This window comes from Mytilus trossulus, chromosome 10, assembly GCF_036588685.1.
Source record: "Mytilus trossulus isolate FHL-02 chromosome 10, PNRI_Mtr1.1.1.hap1, whole genome shotgun sequence".
Lineage (NCBI taxonomy): Eukaryota > Metazoa > Mollusca > Bivalvia > Mytilida > Mytilidae > Mytilus > Mytilus trossulus.
The window spans coordinates 52,543,923-52,562,855 of NC_086382.1; the positions used below are offsets into that span (position 1 = coordinate 52,543,923).

Below are 18,933 nucleotides of genomic sequence, written 5' to 3' on the forward strand. Positions count from 1 at the left end.
TTTTGCATTTAAAAATGAACAGCGTTTTCCTGTGGCAGTCTGAAATTGCAACCCGCCTTGCATAGCAAAGATTTAAATTTTGTTTTCAGTTTGTACTTGTGATTAATATTTTTTCTCGTCCTCGTTTTAATATTTGCAAATGAACTTTTAAAGCAAGCACATACCAATCATTCATCTAATTAATCACTGATTACAAATACCCCGTGTCTTGTTAAGGTTATTATATAGGTCAAATTGTGAAGCCGATTATAAAAAAAAGTCATTACAACTGTTTTTGTCACGAGATATTTTCGGAATAAAGAAGAGAAGCGGAACTAAACGTTAACTCGATCTGTAACTCATCATGCATGTGTTAGACTCATATAAAAAAATTAGCACAATATGTGAAGGCGCTTAGAAAAAAATCTGAATTATTTTTACGAATTTTTCAAAGTGCGAAGCACATCAGTGAATTATTGGTTTTGCGTAATAATTATCTAACCGTTACAGAAATTATCAAGTTTCATTCTTTGTTTAAATGTTTGATCATTTAATCTATTTGATTACAAATCGAGCGCAGTCACCCCTAACAAATACGCATAATAATAACTCGTTGACCTTGAGTGATCTTTTGTTTAAGTGTGAAAGGGTCGCAAGGTCAATGACACAAATGTCAATTTATACTCATTGATAAAAAAAACTTGATATTTTCTTTTCGCAATCCAATAGGGATTTTTTTATCTTATTACTGAATATTTTGCATTTATAAATGAACAGCGTTTTTCTGTGGCAGTCTGAAATTGCAACCCGCCTTGCATAGCAAAAATTTAAATTTTGTTTTCAGTTTGTACTTGTGATTAATATTTTTTCTCGTCCTCGTTTTAATATTTGCAAATGAACTTAAAGCAAGCACATACCAATCATTCATCTAATAATTACTGATTACAAATACCCCGTGTCTTGTTAAGGTTATTATAAAGCTCAAGTTGTGAAACCGATTATAAAAAAAAGTCATTACAACTGTTTTTGTCACGAGATATTTTCGGAATAAAGAAGAGAAGCGGAACTAAACGTTAACTCGATCTGTAACTCATCATGCATGTGTTAGACTCATATAAAAAAATTAGCACAATATGTGAAGGCGCTTAGAAAAAAATCTGAATTATTTTTACGATTTTTTCAAAGTCCGAAGCACATCAGTGAATTGGAACCAAACGTAAATTCGTCCTGACCCTCATCATAGTCGACTTGCATACAATAAATCAACTAATTCTTAAGGGCGTTTATGACAAAAACTGCAAATCTGTCCAAAGCCTGTAAATTCGGCAAAATTCAGAAAAGCAAAACCAAACGTAATCCCGATCTGTTACTCATCATAGTTGACTCACATACTAAAAATAAAAATATTAAATGGAAAAGTCCGTAAAACTGTTCGTTGCAGAATGACGGAATGACTTTCTTTCGATTTAGTGCATGACATATATGAAAAGGGTGGTGTACAGCTATAATAGTCCAACTAGCCAACCCGAAAATAGTATTGTAGGAAATCTCCTCCTTAAAAAACTATGAGGGTTGGGTCAATACAAACTGTTTTATCAGATTTGTGTGTTATCATTAAATCTAGTTACCATATACATGTACATTGAAAGCATTTATGTACAAACGAGGGTTTTATTCTTAAATTATCATAATTAACTGACTTGCAGTTAATGTATACGAGGAATTATAGAAAGGCCTTAAACTATTTGATATTATTTAATGAACAAAGTATACATATCTATATATATAAAGGTTGTAAAACCTGGGGATCTTAACCGTGACCTTTGTGGCTTTCAGATAAATTATTTCGCAAGTTCAATTGATATAAACTGACATAGTAATTTACTAGAAACTATTGTTTGTTGAAATGTCTATAAATTGTACATGTGTTGTTGTGAGCGAGGAACAAATAGATTGTAATGGGACAATTTATAAAAAGGAAGAGCAGCCTTTGTCTTATACAGATAGTGAGTTTTGGATATACTGTGGCATCTATGTCGGTCTTGTACTTTTTGCAGGTATGTGTCATTTTTATAGGTTCCATGTTATGGTATACAGACTTTAACGTGTCTTGTGTTAATTAATGGGAATCTTAAACGGTAATACTTGAATGAATCAAAATAATTAATGAGAGAGTAACGTAAAATTACCTTGAAATGTTTCGTCAAGCAGTTCGATCCTTCAGTTTGCCGAGATGGGGAAGTCCGTTTGCTTAGAAGGGGTAAAGGAAAGCTAAATACCGATCTAGCGGTATATGCTGAACCCTCCCATCATGTGTATACATCTCGATTAGTGGAATACGAGTAGACAATGTGCATTGTCTCAACGTTTATACTATAAATGGAATAAATAAAAGTAGACCCTTTTTAAAAAAGCTAAATGAAGCCGTTGTATTGATTACGCCCTGTCAATATAAAAATACCAACTTAGGATAATCCCGATCCGATTATAGTAGTTGTATTTTAAAAGACAAATGAATCGACTAGCGTTGGAGCGCCAACTTAAAACTATCGTCTGATCGCTTGTCGTAAAAGGGGGGGGGGCGGCTAGGGGGTGTCAATAACATTTATGAATATTCTTATCATTTGTTTGACGCTAGCTAATTACCATAAAAAATATACGCAAACATTAACCTTTTTATTAAGATCCACTTGTAAACAATCGTTATTCAAACCGACATATATATATATATATATATATTTATATATATTATGTTGTTATGACTCATAAGAAGTTTTTACACTTGACCCATTTATAATTTAGTACTGTGAATAATAAATGTTATTATATCAAAATGTAGCCTAATTTTATATATACCCAAATAATACAAATAATACAAATGATACATTTATAGAATTGTCGCCGGAAGCAGAGATGCAAATTCGTGCTTGAAAAAGATATATCTTTTAATCTTTCTTGTTTGTTTTTTTTACGGTGGAATTTATACTTATGCATAAAAAAAAACTACAAGTATTTGCACCTACCACACTTGTCTGTTGTAGTAATGTTCTTCAATTTTAGAGTTTACAAATATCTCGATGCTCTCGAAGCTCCATACTAATAAGTAAATGAACTCATCATAGATGCCAGGACTAAATTTTGTATAAACGTCAGACGCGAGTTTAGTCTACAAAAGACTCATCAGTGACTCTCGAATCCAAAAACGTTAAAAGGCCAAATAAAGTACGAAGTTGAAGAGCATTATGGACCAAAATTCCTCAAAGTTTTGCCATTTCCAGGTAAGGCAATTCATGTCTGAGGTAGAAAAGCCGTAGTATTTCAAAATTTCTAAATTTAATAAACAGTTAATTTATAAATATAACCATATCAATGTTAATTCATAATTAGACACTATTAAAGCTACCTCAAATTCAGGTGTTTTAACAACAGTGCAAAGTGTTAGATCAATGTTGATAGAGAAAAGATGAAAATTATAAAATAAAACTACATATATTTTATGACAATTAAGGTTGCTTATACGTCTTCTTTTTTGTCCTGTACCAAGTCAGGAATATGGCCATTGTTATATTATAGTTCGTGTCTGTGTGTGTTACGTTTCAATGTTGTGTTTCTGTTGTGTCGTAGTTCTCCTCTTATATTTGATGTTTTTCTCTCAGTTTTAGTTTGTAAATAGATTCGGATTTGTTTTTTCTCAATCGATTTATGATTTTCGAACACCGGTATACTACGGTTGCCTTTATTATACGTCTTTTTTTTTGTAGGTTTGACATCAGGGTTAACTATTGGATATTTTTCTCTTGACATCACGACAATTAAAACAATGACAGAGGGAGGAAGTGAAAAAGAGAGAAAATATGCAAAGAGAATCTTGCCACTGTTAAAGCAACATCATCTTCTGTTAGTATCCCTATTGTTAGCATGTTCAGCAGCAGAAGAATCAATGCCAATATTTTTGGACAAACTTGTCAGTCCAGTCTATGCCGTTGTTGTTTCAGTTGTTTCAGTTTTGATATTTGCTGAGTAAGTAATTGTTTCATGTTTTTCTATGCTCAGTAGAAGAATTTTAAAAGATTTTATTTCAATTGAATTCGTTTTGATGTATAAAGAGTGAATAATGTTGTTTTTCCCCTTTTTTTCATGCGCATATGAAGAATTTACTCGATTTAGCATACAGAACGAATGAATACAGACGTGGTTTTATTGCAAAATTGAATACACAGAGGCGTATTTTATCTACAAAATACTAATTAGTGACACTCTGATCATGACAAAACGTAAAACAAGAAAACCAATGACCAGGTGTATGCTTTAGTAAGACGAACATAAGAGAAAAACAAATGGTACATGTAGCAAATCCACAGCAACCGCATAATTTTACGTCCTGACTTCCTTCGAAACTCAATCGAAATAACCCAACACAAGAAAACACGACAAAAAACTCAAAAAAGTTCAGATCTAAAAGTACTCGCAAGCTCATGATAACTGATATTTTGACTCTGAAAATAAAATATTAATCAGTACTCTTCCAACGGATTTAGTGTATAAACGTCATACACAGTGTTTGATTATAAATCGCAAAGTATTGTTAACAAGAACTGGCCGGGTAAACTCACGTAAAAAGTTCCAAGATAGAGGTGATGACAAAAGTTTAAGATTACGGACAATTTGGAATTTGGAATCAACTGAGATGCCGTTTTTAACAAAGAAACAATCGGTCATTTTATTTTATTTAAATCGCGTAATCAACCAATTTTAAATATGCATTACATACTCTTTCGATATGTTTCTATTCAAAATTTGACATCTTGACATAGTTTTTGCCTTTGGACAAATTATGTTGTTATAGAAATATTTTGGGGCCATCTACAACGGACTGACTGTTGTTGTCAGTGAAAAACACTGAATCAAATTTAAAAAAAAGTATTACTCTTTGCCATTCTCAATTGAGTTAAACTATTTATTTTGCGAGTTAACACAGTAACCAAGGTGTTATAATTCATGTGGGCCATTAGAGTAAACTAAAACATTGTATTTTATGCACAATAAGAAACTTCTTCTATCGGAATGAAAGGATTAAATTCGTGATAAAATAATCTTATCCGAGGGCATTGTACCAGAAGATAATGCACAGATAAACGATGGGAAACACAAATGCTACAACCCTCAGAAGGACGAGGAATAACATTTTTCATTTAGTATTTATTTGATTTAGAACGAGGACAAAGATGCTACAATTTAGGAATAAATTCATAACCAATTAAATATTTCAATAACAGGTAAAGGAAATTTTTCCTTTTGACTTTCTTCTGTGGTACTGGGTTTGGAAGAGATGCAGTTTCATGCTGTCTTTTCTAATTTCCAGAGTAACTAAAAAGTTGAATGTTCCAACATGAATGTAGTTGTTCCCATGGACATCTGTTTGGATAGTGGCGCAATGGGTATGATGTTGTGTTTGAAACAGGGCATTGTCATGAGATATCGTACTTATTTTTGGCCTTTATAACTCTTCCCAGAAGTATCATTTAGGAAATCTGAAATATGTGTGTTTGTTGATTCTGATGGGTCAGGTGAGCTACAAAACAGACAATTTTTTTTAGAAAATGAAGAGGGTAAAAGAAGCTCACAACTTTGTTTCTAATCTTAATATTTATTACGCATATTTAAAAAAAAAAACAATTGCCGAGAGGCTGTTCTGTTTAGTGCTGTTATATGAGTTTTCCCATCAAAAGTAACATTTTTATGTATTTGTTCCACTATTGGCATGCCACATAATGGCTATTCAAAGTATTCACCACAATAATTACGTATTGTTTATATCAACGTGTATAATGATAATTTTATTACAAATATCTTTAATTTAGATTCAAAATTAGACGCTATGAATACGTCTGCATTGAGATGAACAATTTACATACAAAGATATAAAATTATAATCGTAATATATGTATGAGGCATTTCTGTTTAATTTTCATACTTCATAATTTTTGGGGGTGGGTTGGAAGAGAAGCTATCCAATATATTTGTATTGGTATTTTCTAAGGTTTAATTTCAAAGAGGTATATAAAGGGTGAAGTTGTGCACAATATCTTGAACTACATACAAATTGATTAACTAGGGTACAAAGATAATCAGTTTACACTGGTATTATAGAACTTTGAAGTAGAAAAAAAGTCAGGAAGAATGAATGTTATAAACAAGCTGTGAGTTTAATAAAATATATGTAAATTATATATGACCAATGCTTCAATCTTCATGAGGAGCTATTAAAGAAGTAACTTTACTGGTATATGCATTTATATTCTTCAGAGTTATTCCACAATCAATTACATCAAAGTATGGGTTAGCAATAGGTGCAACTTTATCTCCGTAAGTATGGTTAAATGAACATTTATAACTTAGACTTTTAACATATTAGCTTTAATTTACAGATTTATATAACTAATATTTAGTAGTTAAACTATATATCTGCTGTGTTTTTAATTTTTTAAGAAGATTTTGGCTTTTAGTATACCTTGTATATTATGGTACAATATACAATTTATCTGTTTTGTCTTTTCAATTGGATTTTCAAAGGGAAAAATCGGTTATTGATTTGGGGATGTTCGACGGATGGTCGGGCGTATATGTCACTGTATGGTCGAATGTTTACAGTCACTTTTTTCATACGCTTGTAAGTACAATTAAAAAAAAAACATGAGTCGAAAAACAAATGATATTAATAGTTTCAGAAAAGGTATCCTCCAGGGGATTGAAATTCAATTTATGCCAAATTTTGGGAAATATGAGACATCTTTAACCCTGTTTGCAATATTATTAGCTCACCTGGCCTAAAGGGCCAAGTGAGCTTTTCCCATCACTTGGCGTCTGGCGTCCGTCGTCGTCGTCGTCCGTCGTCTGTCGTCTGTCGTCCGTCGTCGTCGTCCGTCGTCGTTAGCTTTTACAAAAATCTTCTCCTCTGAAACTACTGGGCCAAATTAAACAAAACTTGGCCACAATAATAATTTGGGTATTTAGTTTGAAAAATGTGTGGCGTGACCCGGTCAACCAACCAAGATGGCCGCCACGGCTAAAAATAGAACATAGTGGTAAAATGCAGTTTTTGGCTTATAACTCGAAAACCAAAGCATTTAGAGGAAATCTGACGAGGTTTAATTCTTTATCAGGTCAAAATCTATCTGCCCTAAAATTTTCAGACAAATCGGACAACCCTTTGTTGGGTTGCTGCCCCTGAATTGGTTATTTTAAGGAAATTTTGCTGTTTTTGGTTATTATCTTGAATATTATTATAGATAGAGATAAACTGTAAACAGCAATAATGTTCAGTAAAGTAAAATTTACAAATAAGTCAAATGACCGAAATGGTCAGTTGACCCCTTTAGGAGTTATTGCCCTTTATAGTCAATTTTTAACCATTTTTCGTAAATCTTCGTTATCTTTTACAAAAATCTTCTCCTCTGAAACTACTGGGCCAAATTAATCCAAACTTGGCAACAATCATCTTTGGGGTATCTAGTTTAAAAAAATGTGTCTGGTGATTCGGCCATCAAATCAAGATGGCCGCCACAGTTAAAATAGAACATAGGGGTAAAATGCAGTTTTTGGCTTATAACTCAAAAATCAAAGCATTTAGAGCAAATCTGACATTTTGGTAAATTTGTTTATCAGATGAAGATCTTTCTGCCCTGTAATTTTAAGATGAATCTCACAACGGGTTGTTGGGTTGCTGCCCCTGAATCGGTAATTTGAAGGAAATTTTGCTGTTTTTGGTTATTATCTTGAATATTATTATAGATAAAGGTAAACTGTAAACAGCAAGAATGTTCAGCAAAGTAAGATTTACAAATAAGTGGACCTGACCAAAATGGTCAATTAACCCCCTAAGGAGTCATTGTACTTTATAGTAAATTTTTCACTGAAACTACTGGGCTAAGTTCATTATAGATAGAGATAATTGTAAGCAGCAAGACTGTTCATTAAAGTAAGATTTTCGAACACATCACCATCACCAAAACACAATTTTGTCATGAATCCATCTGCTTCCTTTGTTTAATATTCACATAGACCAAGGTGAGCGACACAGGCTCTTTAGAGCCTCTAGTTAGTAAAAAAAAGCAGGTTGTTGTCATGGATACAACAAAAAATAACTTGAACTATTTAACACATGTTACATATGCACATATATGACACAAACAGTACGCTTTTATTTGTAAGAAAGCAAGGAAATGGGGATAGTAAAGTTAATGTATATTTCTATCTAACATAAGTACTAATCCAGTGACAAATCTCATTCTGTGGTGTCATTTCCCAAAAAAAATAGCAATCAAACATGTGTCCAGTGTCCACTATGAGGAAGTTTTTATAAGCATTTGGTTCCTCTTAAATAAGTAAGTGCAAGTCTATCAAACTGGCTACACAGTTGTCGTCGTGTCAGCCACTGGAGTCATTAAGGAGTCGTAAATGGTCAAGTTAAGGTCGTGTACAGTCAGAATGCTGTTGGGTAGAAGTCGTAAACAGCCCCGATCAAGAATTTGGTTGAGCTTGGTCGTGGACATTTGAACAATCGGGATCATCGAGTTGATCTGATCGCAGTGTGAACCTAGCTTAAAGCTGTGAATTATATTTCAGGGCACTGTGCCGCCAATGTGTTGGGCCATCGATTACCAACGAATTAACTCCCGGCTCGTGTCATTAATTTAATCGTGTCACATCCAAATTCCTGAACATTATATATTGTGGATTCATTTATTTTCGTGGGTATCAATGTTCGTGGATTGCTGAAAACTTGCATATTCGTGGATACTTGATTTCGTGGTTAAGCCAATCTCCGTATACAACGCTTATTGTAAATATGATATTCGTTGAACATTTTAATTCGTGGTTCACCTGTACCAACGAAACCCACGAAAATTGGTATACAACGAATAATAATGAATCCACAGTACCAAAATTAACTTGAGCATAAGTGAACATCGTCTATATCTATTTTTTACCAATATACCTGTTAGGTATAGCACATTTTCATGTATTTACTCACCGTATTAAAATATAAATACAAATATCAGCAAATATAGAATTGACGCTTGTAATAAAAAAAATATAGGAGCAAATGAAAGATAAAAAATGGGCACAAATGTCATACCCCTGTTTTGGTGCATTACCATCCAGAAATGTTTAGTTTGTCGATTAATTAACACTTTCGCACTCGCATTTTTTTGTTGGTATAAATAACTTTATCTTTAAATTGCCTTCGTTTAATTTCTCTGCTTATTATATTCGTTTATCTGTTTAATGTCTAATACGGTCATATACTTATTTACACGTTTTTAATACTTTTGTTTCATATATATTTTTTATATCGGGCCTTTTATAGCCGAATATCCGGTTGTGTTTCTAAGATTGTTGAAGGTCGTACGGTAAACCGTTGCCTATAAAAAAAAACCAGTCGTCAGATTGGCAACCATGCTACATCTTCTTTTTTCTGTATTATTAGGACGATCTTCATTTTTGAATTGTTATTTTGTATTGTCTATATGCAGACCGGGACCTATCCATGTTAAAAATAATTTTCTGACCTATTCATTTCTATTTCCTTATAGGTCCTTTCAATAATGTTTCTCCCCAATTGTTTATGTATAATAAAATTGAGAATGGAAATGGGAAATATATCAAAGAGACAACAACCCGACCACAAAAAAAAACAACAGCAGAAGGCCACGAACAGGTCTTCAATGTAACGAGAAATTCCCGCACCCGGAGGTGTCCTTCGGATGGCCCCTAAACAAATAAATACTAGTTCAGTGATAATGAACGCCATACTAATTTCCAAATTGTACACAAGAAACTAAAATTAAGATAATACAAGACTATCAAAGACCAAAGGCTCCTGACTTTGGACAGGCGCAAAAATGCGGCGGGGTTAAACATGTTTATGAGATCTCAACCCTCCCCCATACCTCTAGCCAATGTAGAAAAGTAAACGCATATTAACAATACTAGTACGTACATTTAAAATTCAATTCAAGAGAAGTCCGAGTCTGATGTCATAAAATGTAGCCAAAGAAAATAAACAAAATGACAATTATACATAAATAACAACAGACTACTAGCAGTTAACTGACATGCCAGCTCCAAACTTCAATTAAACTGATTGAAAGATTATGAATATCAGGCACAATCCTTCCCGATAGGGGTTTAGTATCATACCATCATAACATATATGAGAAGAACATAACCCGTGTCATGCCAACAAGTGGTTTTTCAATAAATGTGTTTAGTTCCGATTCAAAGACCCTATAAGTGAATCAATGTTTACGCCAAAATATGCAATCTTTAATGACCTGACAACAGTATCGTAACCACATCCCTTCTTAATAAGTCTATCTAAAGGTTTTGTTAGTTTCTGCGGTGAATACTGACATTTTTGTGCTTTATAAAGAATATTTCCATAAAAAATTGGATGAGAAATACATAAACGTATAAGAAGACTGCATGTTGAGCTATCATTACGAATGATGTCCTTATACCGATGATAAAATTAAATGTATCTTTATTAGGGATTGCAGGATATGATTGAACAATTTTATGTTTTTTTTTGTCAGAATATACAGTTATCGTCCAGTATATATATATATATATATATATATATATTATTCTTGTTTAGGTTAGTGTACCTCCTAATTGCAATAACCTGCATAGTAACTTGGCCTATAGCTAAGATTTTGGACTGTTTACTTGGCTCTGACCAAGGCACGTTCTATAAGCGATCACAATTTAAAGTCCTTGTGGATTTACACGCTGAAGCTGGTGCGGATACAGAGAATGGAGTAGAAGAACCATTTACGCAAGACGAAGTCAGAATAATAAAGGTCCCAAATTACTTATTACATAGATCTAAAGCTTGTCATATAGTTAGCAAACATACTTTGTAATGATTTCAAATGGTGAATTGATGCAGTTATTGAGTTGTTCCTGCATGAAAATGTGTAACTAAATGTACGAAAGACATAAACTAGGCTAAATTAAATGTGCTCTCCTATAATCATTCATCCGTAGACTATTTTAAAGTTAGCACATGTAAAATCATTTCAATCAATTTTTACTATAATTATACAAAAAAAAATATATAAAAAAAATACTTAAATCGAGTTTTGTTTTCCTTCATAAATATTCGACGTTGATTAAGTATCTTATAAAGAAAAACAATCTTTGGACGATTTCTTGAACTTCTATCATGAAATTTGTGCCGAACAATTTCTGACGACGTAGCAAAAAATAACATATTTGTTTTTATGGTATGATAAAAGGTTTGACTACAACTTTTAAAAGGTAAGATTGTTAGAATTTTTGTCAATACTGCATTGCTACACTAATAAAAATATCGAGTTTAGAAATTTGGGATTAATCATAATCATGATTACTTTGTACAAACGTACAAAATTATTTATTTATAGGAAGCAAACTTAATGTAATTCAGAAATCCATAAAAGCAAACTCTTGAAAGATAAAGATTTTTGAATTATATTTTGACAAAAGAAATTTTAAACTGTTTCATTTATATGACAGTTGTTAGTGGAATATGTTTTTTTTACAAATCCCCGGAGAGTGACATAATGTGTTAATGGGAATGCAAACTGTGATTAGGCAAATTTGTGTCCCTCTTACATTCACCTTGAAAATCGTGTATCAGATATTAATATTCAAATTAATATACATAAGTTATTTATTTGTTTATATAAATTGAAGCAAATTAGATCTAGAATAAAACAACCGTTTTACTTTAAATTGAACAACTACAAATAGACTTAATTTTCAAAAGATATTTTCTAATATCATCTTGACTACTTAGTTCTGCAGACATTATTTTTTATTTTCAACGTCGATCAAAATACAACTGACATTAAAAAGTTTTGGAAATTTGATATGGTTTAATTAAAGAGAAAGATAAGCGTCATAGAAGAATATCTGATATTTTGAAATTTTACCAACAAATAATAAAATTGAGAATGGAAATGGGGAATGTATCAAAGTGACAACAACCCGACCATAGTATAGCTCAGCTTCAAAAATACATAAAATCTTGATTTTGAGATGTTGCCAGTATTTTTTTTTTGTATGAGCCAATCTACTTAGCATTAATTGTAAGCCAATTACAAAATAATATTTACGCTAATAGCTGACATTAAAATTAGCTTGATTGTTTCATTTTGTATGCAATTCTAATTTAACTTTACCATGCTTACTTTATTTATGTTGAAGAGTACTCTTGATATGAAGGTGAAAACTACAGAAGATATAATAGTTCCTATAGATGACGTGTTTATGATAAACGTAGATGACACTTTGAACAAGGATACACTTAAAGTAGTGAGTACATATAGCTTTATAGACAAATCTAGAAAAATTCCTTACTAAATACCGGCGTCACACATCAACGTATAATTCCGACGTACACCGGGAGTGGTAAAAATCATTTACTCTGCCAATACGCTAGTAATTTTAAATGGATTCAACTTGTCAATCATATCTGAAACTTGTGCAAAACGAGCTATTAGTGTGTATTGGTCGCACGGGAAGCGTCCTTAAGCGTTTATCGGGCGTTCAAGTAAGTTAGGTTGGCGTATGTCAGGGCGTTTGTTTTACGGTACTTGTCTATCCCAAATTCATGTATTTGGTTTTCATGTTACATTTGTTATTCTCGTGGTGTTTTGTCTGATGATTGGTCTGTTTCTGTGTGTGTTGCGTTTCGGTGTTGTGTCGTTGTTCTCCTCTTATATTTAATGCGTTTCGCTCGGTTTTGGTTTGTTACCCCGATTTTGTTTTTTGTCCATGGATTTATGAGTTTTGAACAGCGGTATACTACTGTTGCCTTTATTTTACGTAAATGGATTGCACGGTACGAAAGAAAAAAGTCTGTAGAACACATTTGAGAGGCGTCCCGTTCGTATCTGGGACTATAATCTGTGCTTTCGGTGTGTTTCTGACGTTTCATTATGGATTGTTTGTTACAAACACACCCGCATACGTTTTAAGCAAAGTCGAACGGTCTTGAAGCGTAAGCAACGTGCCTTAAACGTGTCTCAAACTTATATGTTGCGTTTTCAACGCGCTTGTAGCACGTATTACATGCGTGTTGCGTACAGGTATACGCTAGCAATAGAAAAACGCTTGAGCTGGATAATTTTTTTTTATCCTACATATATACTCTACCATGAATATATTTTAAAAAATATAACTCGGTTATTTCATTTATGCATTTTTGTTATCTAATTGTAAAAGCAAAGTAGGATGGTTATAAGTACAAATTTGTAATTTGAAGTACGAGTATATTTAGACATGCCGCATAACAAATGTTTTAGATATGATTATCTTAGGTTGATAAAACATCTTTACATATGATGTAAAAAAAGTTATGAAAATATATATTTGACAGACCGAAATAGCTATTATAAGCTCCTGCGTAAATCAGACTTTTGGTCCAGTGAGGACAGGTGCATCGTATTACAAAACACTAACCTGACAGCAATGTGTATACATCATAATTTGTGAATAGTTTAAACATAGTCGTATTTCTTTTAAAGAATTTAATGCTTTCTAGTTACAGGAAATTGGATTCTCCAGAATCCCGATATATGAAGGTAACAGAGATAATATTGTGACGGTATTATTGACAAAAACATTGTTATGTCTCGATCCTTACCAGACCATACCCATTAGAGATTTGTTATCATCGAAAGCAACTAGAGACGTCATATTTGTTCAACCAGATTTACCCTTATTTGACCTACTGTACCAGTTAAAAGGACCAAAAGGTAGTCTTTGTCGTCCTTACAAATAACGGTTTCAGTTCATGTCTAACAAATAAAATATTTGGTGTGATTCTCAAGTAAATTAGAGGCAACAGATGTTAACCACTGTCCTAGAAGTGACTATCCACTCACAACATAATAATCCAGAGAAGAAAATACAATCAAGATAAAAAGAATTTTGAGGGAATCATAACACGTATCAAGACTGGGTGTTTCGAATAGTCAAGCATATTCTGCCCACATGCAACACCAGCCATTTAGCTCCTTTCAGTAGGGAGTAAAGCAGAATTGTTAAATTTACCGGTCAAACGAGTATTCCGATACCTAAATATCTTTTACAGGCGAAATCGACGGGTCGTATTAGCCAAAACTTTACATTAAATTTGAGTCGCTCTTTAGCTCCTTAGCAGTACACATCAAAACTAACCAGACAATTATGATAATAAATTGCATTTCTTGTCTGTTTGGAAAAATTAAAATGATGAAAATAAATTATACTTTATAGCATTCATTCGATTTTGTTCTAAACTTTATCAAGTAAATAGTTCATCTATAATTCATCTTAACATACGACGAATCAGTGTCTGTAAAGTACCAGGATTCTAATTTTATACGCCAGACGCGCGTTTCGTCTACATTAGACTCATATCAAAATAGTTAAAAAGCTAAACAAATTGAGGACCCAAAATTCCAAAAAGTTGTGCCGTGTCAGTAAACTTTTCAGTGTTTTTCTTCTTTAAATTTGCCAGTATCCCTTCTACGTACGCGTTTTAAATCTTCTTCGTGTTAATGACGAATATTTCGCCTGTTTTTTTTCCGGATAATTGATAGGAACATTCAATAGATATATATAATAAAATACCGGTACCAATTCAGGTACATAACAGTTGTGTTTTTTCATTTGTTTTATGTGTTGTAGCTTTTGAATTTACCATATATGATAAGGAACATACCGTTTTGAATATTCCGTATTTTGTCATATTACTTCTTGGTAAAGTAAGATGTTTGTTTTTCATTCGGCCTAATAATATGTAGAAATTTATTTAAGGAATGACTGTAATATTTTTTTCTGTCTATGAAGAAATACCATAAAAAATGTGGTGCACACTGAATAACGCGCGTAGCGGGTTATTTAAAAGTTGTGCACAACTTTTTTTATGTTATTTCGAATAGAAAGAAAAAATATTACAGTCATTTCTTATAATTTAATTCTAAATTACATTTTAAACCGTAGAAAACCATGAAAAAACGTTGATGACGTCACGGTCACATGACTTAATTATGTGTATGGGTTCATAACAAAATAAATTCAGCCGATCAGAAGAAGCGTTACATCCAAAATTTAATTATGTATATATAGAAAATATGTTTCACATCACATACTGAATTTTTGATACGTCAAAAGAGCAATTAAAGTAATCATTTGTTAATCTTTCAATTTATTGCTTCAAATTTGTAGGGCATTTAGCATTTGTGAAAGAACACACACTTTCCTATTCATTGGCGCCAAAGGTAAGAATGTCATTTTACTTTAGAAAACATAAATACAGATAAACACAAACACAAAATTACGTTGTATATTGATTATTGTATTGTTGTCCGTCTGTTTTGATTTGCATTTAATGTCTGAAAATTATATTGAATCTCACAAGTGAAAAAAAATGTGCAGAAGTTATCTTTGTTTCAAATAAAGAAATAATTGGCATGAGTAAAGTTTTACCCTGTCCAGTACTATAGAAAGAAATTCCACGTAACATTTCATTGTATGCAATAAAATAGCCATCGATGGAAGTTAACGAATAAAATTTCTCCCCTTATCTAACTTATGTACAAAGATTAGGAACTATGTTACCTCAAGTTTACAAAATATTCTATTGAACCCCCCCCCCCCCCCACCCCAAAAAAAAATTTAGTGATTTGAAATACCCAAGACATATGTTTACGAAACAGAAATGTTTTACTAAAATAAAATGTAGCATAAATTACCTTCAACTGTCAAATGCAAGGGAATAATTTTTGACCTATTTTCGTATACAACCGGATGTGACGTACCATGATTTGGTGGTATTACACCTTTTAGAAGACATGATTGTTTAATAAACTGAATATGACTTTGTTCTTATGTAATTCTGGTTATTTCAAGCATTCCTGTCAAGTTTTGTTATAATCTGTTCAATAGTTTGAGAAAAATCTAGTATAATGAAAGACGACATCTAAAGCGATTCGAGCAAAATTTCTTCGACAAATCCGAACCAAGCCACTTCAAGATAGACTACAGTTTGGACCAATAAATGATCAAATATTTATCTCATCTGCTTACAAACAGTTAAATAGGATACACAAGATGATTTTAGGAAGATAAATACCACTAGTTGACTTCTTTGTATTCTTCATAAGGTTTCTTCTTTTGGTCAATTCATACCTCTTATTTCCTCAAAATTTTAACTTTTCAGGCCAACAAATAAAAATAATGGGATAACTTTCACTCATTTTTCACAGAAATGTTATAGAAAATGAGTAATTGACGTATTTACGCAGAATAACCAATCCATATAAAAGTTTACTGTCTCCAAGGAGTTTTCAATGAGTCCTTACGTAAAAAAAACTTTCGCCGCGTTCAAGAGAGGGACATAACAGGCTTGTCTTTTAGTGAATTATCTCTTGTTACAGCATTAAAAATAATTTCATTTACTTATAGCTATATATTTGTTAAAGTATTTCATAGGAAAATATTCTTTCATCGCAAAATATAAGAAATAAGAAAAAAAAAGCTCCCCAAAACACAAAGTATGGCTTGATCTGTCAACTGAATTTTTATAGAGTCCTATGTCAAAGACATTTTCTAATAACATGTGTATTGGAGACTCAATCGACTCTGAATATATTATTTTGTAATATTTCCCTTAAATAGCAAGAAATTTTAACACATGAGAATACTCACTTGGTCAAAGGTGTATGTACAGCTTCCCATAAAATAGTACTAAATGTACCATAGCTTGTAGTTAAAATGTTTGTGGACTTCCCTGCCTTGTTTGCATGTTAATGCATTGTAATGCATTGTAATGCATTGTAATTACGATTGACAACTGCAATCCATAGGTAGATATACTGCTTTTTAACGCTATACTCTAATCTTATTCTATGTTATATATATTGCAGATATGAAAACATTTCTCTTAATTACTAATAAATGCATATTTTGTTGTAGATCATGGGTATTATTACATTAGAAGATTTGATGGAGGAATTATTACAGGAGAATATTGTTGATGAAACTGATGTTGATGTTAATATCGACAATAAAATCCAAGTCGCTAACACAAAGAGAGCCAGCATATCTCAAGTTCTTGAAAAAGTACGTAGTCATTTTTATTCAAAATATCTTATAACCTTTATATGTTGTTGAATTTGATTTTCGCGTGAAAAATCTCGTCAGTATGGCATTAAAAAAAATCAATATAGTTCATAAAGTCATTAACAAGAATACGTGTCCCTCAGACACAACGACCCGTCCGGACTATAACAGTTCCATGTTCAGTTAACCTTGAAATCTGTGGCAATACTATTATTTAGGATAAACATTAAACCATATACCTCGTCTTGAACATTGCCACTTTAAGTGGTCACAAAAGTTTTTCAGTTAAACTGAAACCAATACTTTGACCTGATAGTGACAGACGGGCGGACTCATGTGAGAAAGTGCTTGTACCACGTCAGGAATATGACAGTTGTTTCCATTCGTTTGTTGTGTTTGAGTTTTTGATTATGCTATTTGATTACGGACTGTAAAATTTACGTTTTGAATTTTCCTCGGAGTTCGTTACTTTTGTTATTTAATTTTTCACAGATTGGAAAACATAACATGGCTTTACTATTGTAAGGCTAGCATAACAATGCAACGTTTAACTTGTTGTTTCCAAGTTATTTCGACATTACAATTTTGCAGTTTCCTGTTTTATGTAGTGAAATATTTTTTAAAAACTGATTTTCTCTTGAATATTTCATTACAGCACATCAAAAACATCTATTCAATTAGCAAATCCCCTTAATCTCCCAGGTAATTTTTTAATCTGTTTAATTTAACTTGTTGAAACCATAACCGATGATTATTCATTCAAGTTATAAATTCATACATTAAAAATAGCTTTCCTGATTTTGTTAAAAAAAAATAATGTTCACATTTCTGTTCACCAATACCATAATATATCCCAAGTGAGGAGCCTGGGTTTAAGTGGTAGTCATTGGTTCATGTCTGTCATGTATCTTTTGCGTAAATTGATTTGTTATAAATTGGTCTTCTCAATTGAATTGTTATCAATTAGTCTGTTCAATTGATTTGTTATAAATTGGTCTTCTCAATTGAATTGTTTCATATTATATCTGGGAAGATTGCATATAATTGCTTGCACTAACTAAGTTAGATGAATTGTTGTCTCATTGGCAAATCATAAAACATCTATTTATTTTTTTATTGGCGATCTTTAATAATCTGGATTACCTTTATAAATAAAGGTACAAAACCAATTTTATTGTTTTCTAAGGAGTAATGCAGTTCCTTACTTTACATTTAATACTAAGTATCATTTGTTTCTTTACAGCAAATTCGTAATAGAATCCAAAAAACAACAGCTCCAACCACAAAGAAAAATTACCGATCTGTTTCAGTTCCAGAGATAGATGTCGCTCAATTTTACAATAATAAAAAGAACTCGAGTAGACAGTCCATACCATGTATTCTAGAATCCACGACAGAAGAAACAGATGAAACATCTCCTTTGATTAATTGAGATGTTTGTGGAAATTTGTTCAATACAACTATTTCATTGAAATAGTTAGTTGAATTGCTGTGTTCAAACAAATAGTGTCGTACACCTTTTAACATACTGTATCCTTCTTGAATAAGTCATGTATGTACTGTTGATAAAATACTCATATAATTCGAATATTTTGAACATGAACCTTTTTTTGTCTTGAGTCAATGATGGCCTTAGCTAAAATTCCACTGGCATGCATTTTGGGGAAAACGCTCAACTGGTGCCTTAACTTATAAGCCTATATTGTGTTTTATATCAAATGTTTTAAAGAGGTGAGACTCTTATAAGTTATTTGTTTGTTTGTTTGTATCTGGAATTACTCTCTTTGGTGGTTA

At 32.2% G+C, this 18,933-nt stretch overlaps 1 pseudogene; it reads left to right on the forward strand.

Annotated features, from left to right (window-relative positions):
• The first annotated feature begins 1,853 nt into the window (after positions 1 to 1,853).
• LOC134687998 (uncharacterized) lies at positions 1,854 to 18,571 on the forward strand (annotated as a pseudogene).
• Positions 18,572 to 18,933: the final 362 nt, after the last annotated feature.